Source organism: Poecilia reticulata, chromosome 9, assembly GCF_904066995.2.
Source record: "Poecilia reticulata chromosome 9, P_reticulata-male-v2, whole genome shotgun sequence".
NCBI lineage: Eukaryota > Metazoa > Chordata > Actinopteri > Cyprinodontiformes > Poeciliidae > Poecilia > Poecilia reticulata.
Window position 1 is genome coordinate 32,255,966 of NC_088838.1, and position 11,616 is coordinate 32,267,581.

Below are 11,616 nucleotides of genomic sequence, written 5' to 3' on the forward strand. Positions count from 1 at the left end.
GTGGCAGACTCAAATATACGTGATGGCTATAAATGAGTTTTACTTTTTGAACTAAAAAGATTTTTAATACTGCAAAATTGCACACATGTGCAGCTCTGCTTTGAAAACAACATATAAAAAAAACTTCTTTAACTAACAAGGAACTTTTGTTCTATTTTTAGATCTGCAGAAATAATCGCACACCAGATGATGCTTTAAAACAGGACAGACCAGAATAGTCGACGCATGCAGTTGTTGACAGGAAAGTCTGCAGGTGTTCAACAGCAGCAAATATTCACACAAAATGAAAATCTGCTCCTACTGTGCTGCGGCACAAATCACAGATGACATTAATGCCTTTTAAAGAAAAGCATCAGTCCTCGCCAACCGACACCGAGAAGGTTTGTCCCTCTTTACACTCTGGTCTGCTGCCTTTTATGAGCCTCTCATTCGTCTCGTCAATGCAATTCTCTTTATTAATTGCTCTGAATGTGTCGGTGGTTTACAGCCAGCATCTGCTAAAAGGCTCATCTGTCAAAGAACAGGCTTGTTTCTGTGAGCATTGCTGTCGGTGTGCAGGGGAACCGCAGCTGCTCCGGATCCGTTGCTGGAGCTGAACTTCCAAAGAAAAGACATTTGGAAAAGATTTTTTCAACGTTAAATAATTTGCATCGCAAACAGAGCAGGAAGTTCAAACGTCCAGCGGTTTATTACGGAGAAAAACGGAAAACTTTTCAGCCAAAAAGAAACTTTGAGATCTCAGAAATTTTCTAGGAGAAAAAAAAGTAGAAATTGTTCAGTTTGAAAAGTTTAAAAAAATAATTACTAAGGAAAAAAAAAATTATTCTGAATTTCAAACAAAAATTCTCAATGTTTGAAACTCGGAAATTTTAAAAATGTTATAAAATCACGACATTTGATGAGATTTTGTTGCAATACTTTCATTGCCACTTTAGGGAAACATGAAAACAATAAATTCTGTGCAACCGGGAAGTTGTTTTTTCACCATTAGCACATTTAGCAGCAAGTACAAGAGGCTGATTGACAGCAGTAAGACCCGCCTCCTGTCTATTGGTTGTTTTTGTGCATTTATTCAGGAGGCAATAGTAGCTTTTGAGATCTCAGAAATGTTCTAGAAAGTAAAAAAAATAAAAAATTCTGAGTTTCAAATGTGAAAAAATTGACGATTGAAACTCAAATATTTTCTGGAGGAGACGAATCTTTTCACAGATTATCTGTCTCGTTACAAACTGTCATGACATGGTGACAGTTTTAAGAAAAATGAGTAAAAAGTATCTTATAAAAGTTAAATATACTGCACTTTTAAACATGCATATCTCCAGTTCCTCTTCTGCACAGAACAACGTTGTCAAGAGTTCACTTCCACACACATTGTGTGTAAATGTCAGGGTTTGCTCAAAGTGGAAAGGAAAACAATAACGATGCATTTAAAACGCACTTCAGCGACTGTGGATATTTCTAAACGAGCTGCGACAGGAAGAGCAGCGTCGAGACAGAAACCGGCAGCCAGACGACAAAAACAAACAAAAAAAAAGTGAAAAGGTCTCTTCCGCAGCTCCACAGGAAGCAGGTCGTGACGTGAAGCATGGCGGCTCTGCAAACACGCGTTTAGATGACAACATAAACACAGCGCTGGCCTCCCAGACGAGCCGTATTTACATGCACCGCGCATTATCTGCACAGGTGCTGCAGGCATAATCCCTGCATGAAAAGGGCCAAATCCCCTCTGTGAATTAGCCCAGTTTAAACCCGCTGCCACGTGCACGTGTGCACGGCGAGAGGCAGCCACACACACACTCACACACTCGCAGAGAGCTTTGTAAATGTCGCACCTCAGCATCATCAACTTCACTAAATGAGCTTTGTGCAGAAAGGAAGGGTTGTCCACCGCACACACGAACAATAGCAGGTTGTTTTCCCCTCAACATGACGCAAACGCGCAAATATTTATTCAATTATACCAGCAGAGACAGTTAAATACCAGCCGCAGAGCGTGTTCCTGCGTTTGTTTTGGCTTCTTCCCCAACAACAAACACTTTAGCATCCAACGAGGCGTCAACAGGCGCGATGCATTTTACTGGACAATTAATTGCCTCAGAAGTTATTACGATAAACGATAATATTGTTGTTTTGAGGCCAGTAATTACAGCATAATAACACATAACCAAAGCTGGATAAACTTTAAGGTTTAATGGAAATTTAACGCTGGACCTGGAAGCCATTTTAAATATCCAAACTAAGTAAACAAACAACAGAAACAACAAATAAAGTGAATCATGACGTCTATAAATAAAATGATCCCTGAAGACAACAGTCCAAGTTTTTAAAAAGTTGTGCTTTTAATTACTTCATGCTGTTAAAAGTCCTTTTAATGAGGCGCTAGAGGAAGTACAAGAATGTTTTCTCCAGTTCTGCCCCTCCCCCACCTGTTGCTGCGTTTACAGGTTGGAAAACTCAGAGACTTTTCCCTCGTTTACAACAAAAACACCAAAATCACACATTAGGGTGCAGCGATTGCACCTTTCTGACCGATCTTTAAAAAGCCCGAGTGCCGATTGTGATTTCAACAGTCCATGTTTGGTGAGTATCACGAAATGCAGATGTGACCTGATGCGGAGTAAAATGGGACAGTGGAAGATTTTCAGACCTTTGCGTAGAAAGATCGATCTCCAAAATGAAGGACGTCGGTCCGATTGTTGCACCTCTAGTCGGGTCTGTGTTGTATCAAAATCTAAATAATAATAATAATGAACCGATTGCCATTTGCCAATTTCATGGATCTGATTCCAAGTTAGTTTCCTCCTTAAAGCTGCAGCATTTAACTTTCATAAAAATATTTCATGTGTTTAGCCGTCACCATGTCACGACAGTTCAACGAGAGAGATAACCTGTGAAAAGATCGATTTCCTCCCTGAGCTGAAGAAATGCATCCTGACCAAAACCAACCAATCAGAGCCAGGAGGCGGGTCTTAGCGCTGTCAATCAATCTGATGTGTTCGCTGCTAAATGTGCTAAAGTTGAAGAAACAACTTAAAGTTACAGGAGAACTGTTTATTTGTTTATTTGTCGTCATCAGGCCGCGTTGCTATGCTAACTAGCCTTAGCATTCATGACACGCTAATGATGCTCTTAGATGATTAAACAGGTTCCACATAGGGAATAATTTTCAATCCAACAGAAATAAACAACTTGTTTTTGTTGGATTTGTTTTAGCTGCAATAAAGAAAAGGTTTATGCACTTATAGACTAAAACTTATGAGATCTTTGTTTTGATGCATTTAATGAACAAGAGGGGGAAAAAAAAATCAGATTTTTATTCATTTGATTGCTGGTGAAGAAAAAAAGTTGTCCGATTCCAACGTGTGGCTGATTGATCGGTGCGTCGTCAAGCACAAACAACGGCAGCCTGTTTTAATTTCCTCCCTGACTTCACCGCAGCCCGACTGGCTGATCTTTGTTCTCTCTCCTATTGGGTTACTTTAGTTTCTGACTGGACTCGGGTCCGTTTTCAGTTTCAAGGTTTTGAAAAGTTTACCGTCCGATCAAAGCAAACCACAAACGTTTGGAGCAGAGATGCACCCATCAGCCGTTTTCTGGCCTTTTCCCGACTTTCGTCAACATGGATTCAGTTTTTCACAGATTTCTTTTGTCCTAATGACAAATAATTTAAATATCTTTAACAGGAGTTCATAGAACATTAAATTCTTTTTTGAAAATTTCTGTTTTCACACAATGTTGCATCTCTAGCATTTAGTTAATTATTATCTAGAAAAAAAAGCCCATAAAGTCAGTTCATCATCCTGCTTTATGATGCATTTACAGGCCAAACGTTATACGACTTCTTAGCCAATCAGAAAGACGGAACAAATATCAGCCAGTTCCAGCGTCTGGATGATCGATCAGTGCAAACAATAGGTCGTTTGTTTTCCCCGATGACTGCTTGATATGACGCACACTTTATTCAATAATACCCAATATGGACAAGTCAGCAGGGTTTTGGTGGGTTTAGCGCATGAAATAAGTATCTCCTCTTTATTTTTAGCTTATTTTAATGATAACCCATGTTTTCCTACAACAAACAGATTAAATAAAAGGCCGAATAAGCTTTTTGAAAGGTGATAAACTAGTCATTTCCTGCTCATCTTTTGTTTGATTCCACTTCCTCACCTTCTTATCAGGTCCGTTTTGTCTTTATATGGCGTTTTCTTTAGCAGAATGACTAAAAACTAAAGCTTTCTAGCAGATAAGCGCAGAGAGGACTGAGGGATCCCAGCAGGATCAGCTGATTATTCTAAATGAAAACAAAGAAGCGGCGCACTGTGCGTCTCCGCGAACAGGAAGAGGTGTCCAGACAAAAGACTCGCTGTCCTCTTCTGTTAAACATGAGAAATAAAGAAAAACACAGCATGCACCTTTAAACCACATCTACGTGGTTTAATCTCAACATTCAGGTCGTTTCCAATCTGATTAATTCCATGTTTTTTCCGCCTCCAAACGTGTTTATCACCAACAAAAGAACTCGACGAAGCGCAACAGTGTGGCTCAGCTGCTTTCGTTGTTTTCCTTCTTCTTCTTCTTCTTCTTGTTTTTTGTTCTGACAGTGAACCCACCGCGGCACCAGAACCGAACCTTTCCTCACAGATTCATAATGAAAACATTGTTGGATCTACTCACCACCTGAGTCAAGATCTCGGTGGGGGAAACTGCAGCCAGATGGATGTTGTTGTTATTTTATGCTAATGTGGATGTTTTTTTTTTCTGTTTTCTTTTCGGGGGTAAACCGGTGATTGTCTCCGTCCCAGATTCCGGTCCACGTGTGATGCGGCCAGGTGGGAACTTATTGTTGCGTCCACAAGGTGCTGACGGATCTCATTTTCCCAACACGGGCTTTTGTTGTGCCTTTTGTGTGCGTAATGGACTGGCCTGGTTACTTTGGAGAGGGGGACGTCACCACGTGGGAGGAGAAGCGCGTTCGAACTGACGGCCGAATCGACCAATGGGCGGCCGCGTTGCCTTCACGGACCCGTAGGAAAGAAGATAACCGATTTGAAACTTAAAAAAAACGGTTCTTATAGTTTTTAAAGAATCAATACTGATTTCTTGATAAGCGCGGAGGTTTGATACAACTGTGATGGCCAAATATATTGTAAAAATATTTTCAACCAAAATTATTTGTTAATAAACCGCCAGTATTTACAGTATAAACATAGAACTAAGCTAGCTTAGGGAAACACGGAGAGTTATACAGAGCAAGCTAGAGTGAACAGAAAACATAATTTTCCTTCAGGGAGCTGCTTAAACCAAGACACATTGGGGGGAAAATAACTATTTAACCTAAAAGCAGTCTAGTCTAGCTGATTTAATGAATGTATAAAATAAATTTTTTAAAATAGCTAGCTAGACTCCTCAAGGTAGGGAAGTTTGGTTCCCAACTAAATAAATATTGTTTAACTTAAAGCAGTATCTAATAACAGTATAACTTTAATTATTGTGTTAACATCTCAACAGTTGAGCAACAAAAATAACCCGATCTATAGAATAATGTAATGTTTTTGTCCACTCTTAGCGAACTAGCTAACTTAGCTAGCTAGTAAGCTAACTAGCTGGAAAGTTGTAGGAAACTGTCTTTTTTGTAAAAAATTTTTTTAATAAAATAATAAAAATTCAGTAATTAACATTGTTTTGTTTGTGCTCAAATTCAGCAGTTTGTGATTTGAATTATCAAATTTCTCCAAAATTCCAGGTATATTAGCTCTTTGATTCTAGTTTTAATAACTTTAAAACTGATTTTTTTGAGTTGTCAAGTGGACATTTAGTGCTGATCACAGCTTGGTTCATTTCTGCCTCAGGGACGTTTTGTGCTTCCTCTGACAGCCAGTGATGTACTCATGCTCTTCTGTAAGCAAATAAGTTTTAGATAGCTGCTTGTTCTTGCTTTGTGACACCGGCTTGAAATGTCTTGGGGTGAAAATTTGTCAATTTATCAGACTGACAGGCTCCAACTGCAATCAGAAGCAAAATAAAAGGAGTTGTTATGTAAAACCAATTATTAAAATAAGGGTGCACTGATTGCAGATTTCTGGCCGATCACTGATGTTTAAACAGCTTGACCAGCCAATTTTAATTTTGGCCAATGCCATTTTTTTTTTCTTGAAAGTTGCAACAAAGTGAACTTTAAAACTTAAACTTTTTCTTTTAACTTAAACCACAAACCTCAATGAGTTTTTTTTTTTTAGAAAGATAAAACAGCACTGAATAATTGTGCAGTGGAATGACAGATACAAATGATTTTCACTATTTTTAAAGAGATAAAAACCTGAAAAGTGTGGCGTTTGTATTCAACGTAAGCCCATTTCTGCTATTAAAGAAAAAATAAAAGTCAAACAGGAAGTCATAACTATGAGTTTTGAAGTAATAACTACGAGATTAAAAGACAAAATTTCAAGAATAAAAGTCCTAATTGTGAGTTTTTGTCATAAACGAGAATAAAAGTAATAATTGTGAGTTTTACAGTTATAATTACTAATGTTACTCATAATAGCAACAATAAAAGTCACTTGTGAGTTTAGTCAAAATTTGAGTTTTAGTCCTAATTATGAGTTAAAGAGACAATGTTAGTTAAAAATTGTCCTGTACCATGATGCTGCCACTACCATGTTTCCTCAGCATCCTTAAATCTGGTCTTTGCAGAACAGCTGCATTTATGTTGCACTTAAATTACAATTAACAGGACAGGACTTTGCTTCAAGAGTACAAGAATACAAAACCTTTTAAAAATGGTAATATACCAACAAATTGAAGTAAAATGTAATTAATTACATTAGATTATGATGTAAGAGGACAAAATGTGAAATAGTTTAACTTTTGGCAGAGGCAGTAAATATAAACAGACATATCCAACACATCCACAAAAACAGATTTTTAAAAACCTCACTGGCAAATCTCCACATCCTTCCACAGACTGAGCACAAAGGAAAAATATAAATATATAAATAACTGAAACGGTGTCGATATTGCAGTGGAAATTATTTCCCATGCGGCGTGAACGCGCCACCAGCAGTAGGCGGCAGCGTGCAGATACCAGGATGTGTAAATAAATACAAGAAGTTCCCCATCATTTTACAGCAGGGTGAAAACATGAATACGGGTCGGCTTCCCGATTCTTTTGTTTTAAAAAAAAACATCTGGAAATATAATTACTCTGGTTAAGTTTTACTTAATTTGTTTTTAAAAAAAGAAAAAATTAGGAGTTAATCAGGAGAGATTCAAAAATAAATTTAAAAAAAATTAAAAATGAAAGATTATCAAAAAGCAACATGTCGTCTTTTTTTTAATTATTGCAACTTCTAGGTTGTTTACAGCAGATCAGCGTCATTCTGCAGTGACGGTTTAAAAATACGTTAAATATTCAGAAATCAACATAAATAAATAAATAAAACCTTAAATGAAGCATGAATGTGACAGCCGACCTACCTCGTCCTGCGGATGACGTCGAGGACGCGCGTCAGCCAAAACAACAGTTCAACTGCTGCTTTTTATTTATTTATCGATTAATTCCCATATTTCTTTATTTTTACTTGAACTATCATGTATCTCAATAGGTGAACGTTGTTATATCGGGGGATGGATGTACGTAAACGCAACATTTGCTGCAGCTGCACGCCGCTGTGCGCGCGTGCGTTATGAAATCTGTGTTTTTGTCGCCGTGTGCACGTGACTTTATAATCTCCCCACCCCCCCACCCCCCACACACGTACCCCACTCCCCATGAAAACACACAAAAACACACACCAAAAACCCGAGATCCGCGTCTGCAGGACGCGATCTCCTGAAATGAGCCGCGCACTTGAACGCAACTCCAATCTCAAATTACAAAACGTGGCTGTTGGAAAGAAAGCGATGCTGTAACCTCATCATACATGCTGGTCAAGGTTCAAAATGACATACAGCACAGGATAGAAACTGTTCTTTCACACTTTTTGGTTGTAAATTAGCAACAAATATGAAGAGTTTCACGCATTTAATGGTGCAGGATGCAGAAAGTAGCGCACAAATTTAGCAACCTTGTGAATATTTCAGCGCATTCCTGCGTTAATGCGACGCTAAAGCCGCAAAAGTCCCATTTAAAAGCGGATTTGGTGCAAATAACGCTGCGTCCTCCAGTAGGTCACCCTGCGTTTTGCACTTACCCCAAAAGCCGCTTCGCCTTTCCCCCCTCTCCTCTCCTCTCCTCAGACCAAAACAACCCGGTGGAGGAGGCGCGTTTCTCGGCTCTTCACGGTTCCATAAATCCAGATCGGATCAGTTTAAAAAACAAAAACAAAAAATAAAAGTCTCCTCAAACATCCGCGCGTCCCGTCCTGAAGGGCGATCCGTGGAAATCTGCGGGAATCTTCTGTCCCGGCTGAGGAGTGGAGACCCATCCGTCAGAGAGGGATCATGCCGTTTGTGTTTTTAAAATCTCCTCTGGATACTTAAGCTGCAGAAATAAATGACGGCAGGCCGAGCGGTTCCGTCTGAGGCCTTATTTATAGCGAAAATCCCGATAATCTGTGCAGAGCGGCGCGTTTTGGTCAAAACGCGAACAGATGCGCAGCCATGAATCCAACTATCCGGTCAGAGTCTCCGGTCTGGGTGGGGAGGCAGAGAGCGAGAGGACTGCGGAGTGAAACTTGTCTGAAAAGTGCAGAAAAAGCTGCGTTTTATTTCATCAACTGATGCTGCGTTCAAGAGCTGCGGGAGATATGGGTGACAAGAATCGTAAATAAGCTAAAAATACAACAACACAAAAAGTACAGAACTACGGAATCACTTAGCTGGAAAACAAAAAGCAAAAGAGAAAACTTTGTTGCTAAAACAAGATTTATATCTTATTAAAACTGAAATATGTTATTTTAAATGAGAAAGATTGTAGCGGTAAAACAGAAACCGCTGGTTTAGATGTCGTCTAGAAGAAACAGATGACATGATGATGAGTCACAACCAGACAGAGGAGCACATTTTATATTTCGCGAACACAAGAAATGTTGTTGTCATAATGAGACGAGATTTTAATCTCCTTATAACAAGAAATCTTTTTATAAATGAGAAACCGTTATAACAACGTTCATAACAAAAAATATCGTTTTCTTGACAAAACTCTTCTTAAACGAGAAACTCAATCATCATAGCAAGTTTTGCATCTCCTTTTTAAAACAAGAAAGTTTCACATTACAACGAGATCCTGAATTTATTTCCAAGTTCTGGCATTTTAGTGCTCCTGTACGGAATCCCATAAGTGCCAACAGATTTTGTGCGTCTTACGTTTCAGTGGCATACTGTAGACTAAAACATTCGTATTCAAAAAATGATATCGTCGCCATACTAAAGTGATAGCTTGAGTAATTTTTGACAAGTTTAACTTTTTTTTTTACCCAATTCTTTTTTTGCAGATGTACAAACATGTCTACTAATCACTTAGACAAAACTAGTCCAGGTGGTTAGTAGACATGTCCAGAAGTCTTCGTCACTGCAGCTAAATTTTGTTTCCCTCTGGGATCAATAAAGTATATTTTTTAATTGAATTAAATTAAACATCTCACCTTTAAGTTCTCAAACATACTGGAAAACTTTAATTTTTATGGTTTTTCTATTGTTGCTAAAAGAAGAAAGCACATCTGCAGCTTTTTTTTTTTTATAGAAGTTGGTTAATTAGATCAAGAAGGATTTCAGTTAGACTCAGTTAGACAGGAATAAAGTTAATCTGTCACCAGCAACATTGTGGAAACAGGTTTTGTTGGAGTTTTTATGGTGATTATTAGAATGGCATCCTTACTAAGAAGGTCTTCTGGTAATGATTAGGTTTTACACAGTCATGCAAATGCAGTCAATAATTTGTGGTGAGAAGTAAATTGAGATATTTCACATTAAAACCCTCTTGAAATGGTAAAGATCACACTAGATCTAAAATTAATGTAGAATTCACCATCTATGAAGTATTTCTACAGAAAATGGTTAATAAGTGTTGGAAAATCAAAACACCTGCCAACATTTCAAACTGTAAGATGATAAAGATAAATTAAGCAATTCTTTGCTCCATATATCCAAATCTAAACATTTCTTTTGAAATAACTAAATATTTAATTAAGTGCCGTACTTCTGTCTAAACTTGCTGTGTTTTAAAGACATAACCACAGGGGGAAAAAATGAATAAAGTATTAATAATTCAATCAGTCTTTGTTAAATTCAAAACGTTTACAAACAAACCCCGGAGCTGCTTCTTTTCCAACCAAAACAACGTCTTTCGCTTAAAAACACTGTTAGTTCCGACGCAGCGCGCGATCCGTGAAGGCGGCAGCAGCAGCACAGTAGCCTAGTTACACAGCCGAAGCCACAAATAGCGTCCAATGAGAACGAAGCAGACCGTCCGCTCGACCAATCAGCTGCCAAAGAGGGCGGGGGAAGCTAAATACAGCCAATCAGCGCGAGGGAAGGCTGTAATTTGCGCGCGTCCGCTTGTTGTTTTTGGCAGTGCGCGCCACCACCTGTGACGCGTGCCAAATGTAAATGTAGCTGTTTATCGCGCATGCGTGGCCGCATTGCAGGCACGTGGTGGAACCAGAGCAAGTAAACAAACTCTTGGCTAATCAATATATTTGACTGGTTTGTTTTCTCTTACGATTTAGCTTAATTGTTCTCGTACTCTTTATTTTTAAAGCTAATTAATAACACATTTTCGGGTATATCGTTGTTTCACTCGTTATAAATCAGAGTAAATGTCATAAATGTCAAATTTCTATAAGATTGTGAACTTATTTAGCAAATTTAAGAAATGGGAAAAAAAAAAAAACATGCCTTCCCGCCGTGACCCACAAACATAAATGTTGAATTTATGAATCAAATCTTATGTAATAGCTCTGGCGGTGCAGAATAAGACTGCAGAGATTTTAACTTGTACTACAGCGACCCCCAGAGTTTGCCAGGTTAATATCACTCTGCAGATTACATAATCCGGTGCAGTCAAAGCAAACAGGCTCCTGTACGAGGTTATTATGGTTCATTTTCCGAAACCGATTTATGTACGTAAAAAATGTCCGTTTAAAATGGTAATAAATAACTAAATTAAGTCGGAACGTGTTTTAAACGCACAGAACCATGATTTTTAAGGGGATATTTAACAAAATGTGCCTAATTTATGTTCATACGCAATCTGTGTATGATTGTAATATTGAAAGCAATTTAAATATGACCAAATGTAAAATAGACAAAAATAAAATAAAAATAAGTGTGCATATGGAAGTAAGTTAAAACTATAAATTTAATCAAATTAAACCAGCAGTGTCAACTTTTTGGCTTGGGGATTAAAATGTCCAAAATTTTTGTATTTTTCTTTCAAATTATAATTGTAGAAATTATTTATTTTTACCTACTAAATAAACATGAATTCTTATGAAATAAGCAAAGCAGTCATATTTAAATAATTTAAGATTAAAAACCAGAGAAAAGGTCTGGTTTGCCAGATTGTTTTTTAATAAAGGCAAACCATATTCTACATTTTTCATCTTTTCCTAAATTTTTTATTTCAATCGTCATCTTTTTGTACATCATAATAGGCGTGACCAAGCTTTAATTTTAGTA

General features: G+C 37.9%; 1 protein-coding gene and 1 long non-coding RNA gene across 7 annotated transcripts in view; one reads left to right on the forward strand and one right to left on the reverse strand.

Moving 5' to 3' along the window:
* ypel1 (yippee-like 1) overlaps positions 1 to 8,838 on the reverse strand; it is a 39,299-nt gene extending 30,461 nt beyond the window's left edge. The window contains exon 1 of one of the 4 annotated variants that reach the window (XM_081610935.1): positions 8,190 to 8,838. The gene's annotated coding sequence lies outside the window, so the exon portion shown is untranslated. Of the gene's footprint in view, positions 1 to 4,674; positions 5,066 to 7,473; positions 7,692 to 8,189 lie in introns of those variants that run through there. The other 3 variants (XM_017306562.2, XM_017306564.2, XM_017306563.2) reach the window with 3 other exon arrangements.
* The window catches only part of LOC103470723 (uncharacterized), a 60,478-nt gene that overhangs the window by 37,260 nt on the left and 11,602 nt on the right, over positions 1 to 11,616 (forward strand). The window contains exon 4 of one of the 3 annotated variants that reach the window (XR_014088997.1): positions 162 to 245. The exons of the other annotated variants lie outside the window; for them this stretch is intronic. This is a non-coding gene — a long non-coding RNA (uncharacterized LOC103470723). Of the gene's footprint in view, positions 1 to 161; positions 246 to 11,616 lie in introns of those variants that run through there. 3 annotated transcript variants of the gene reach the window in all.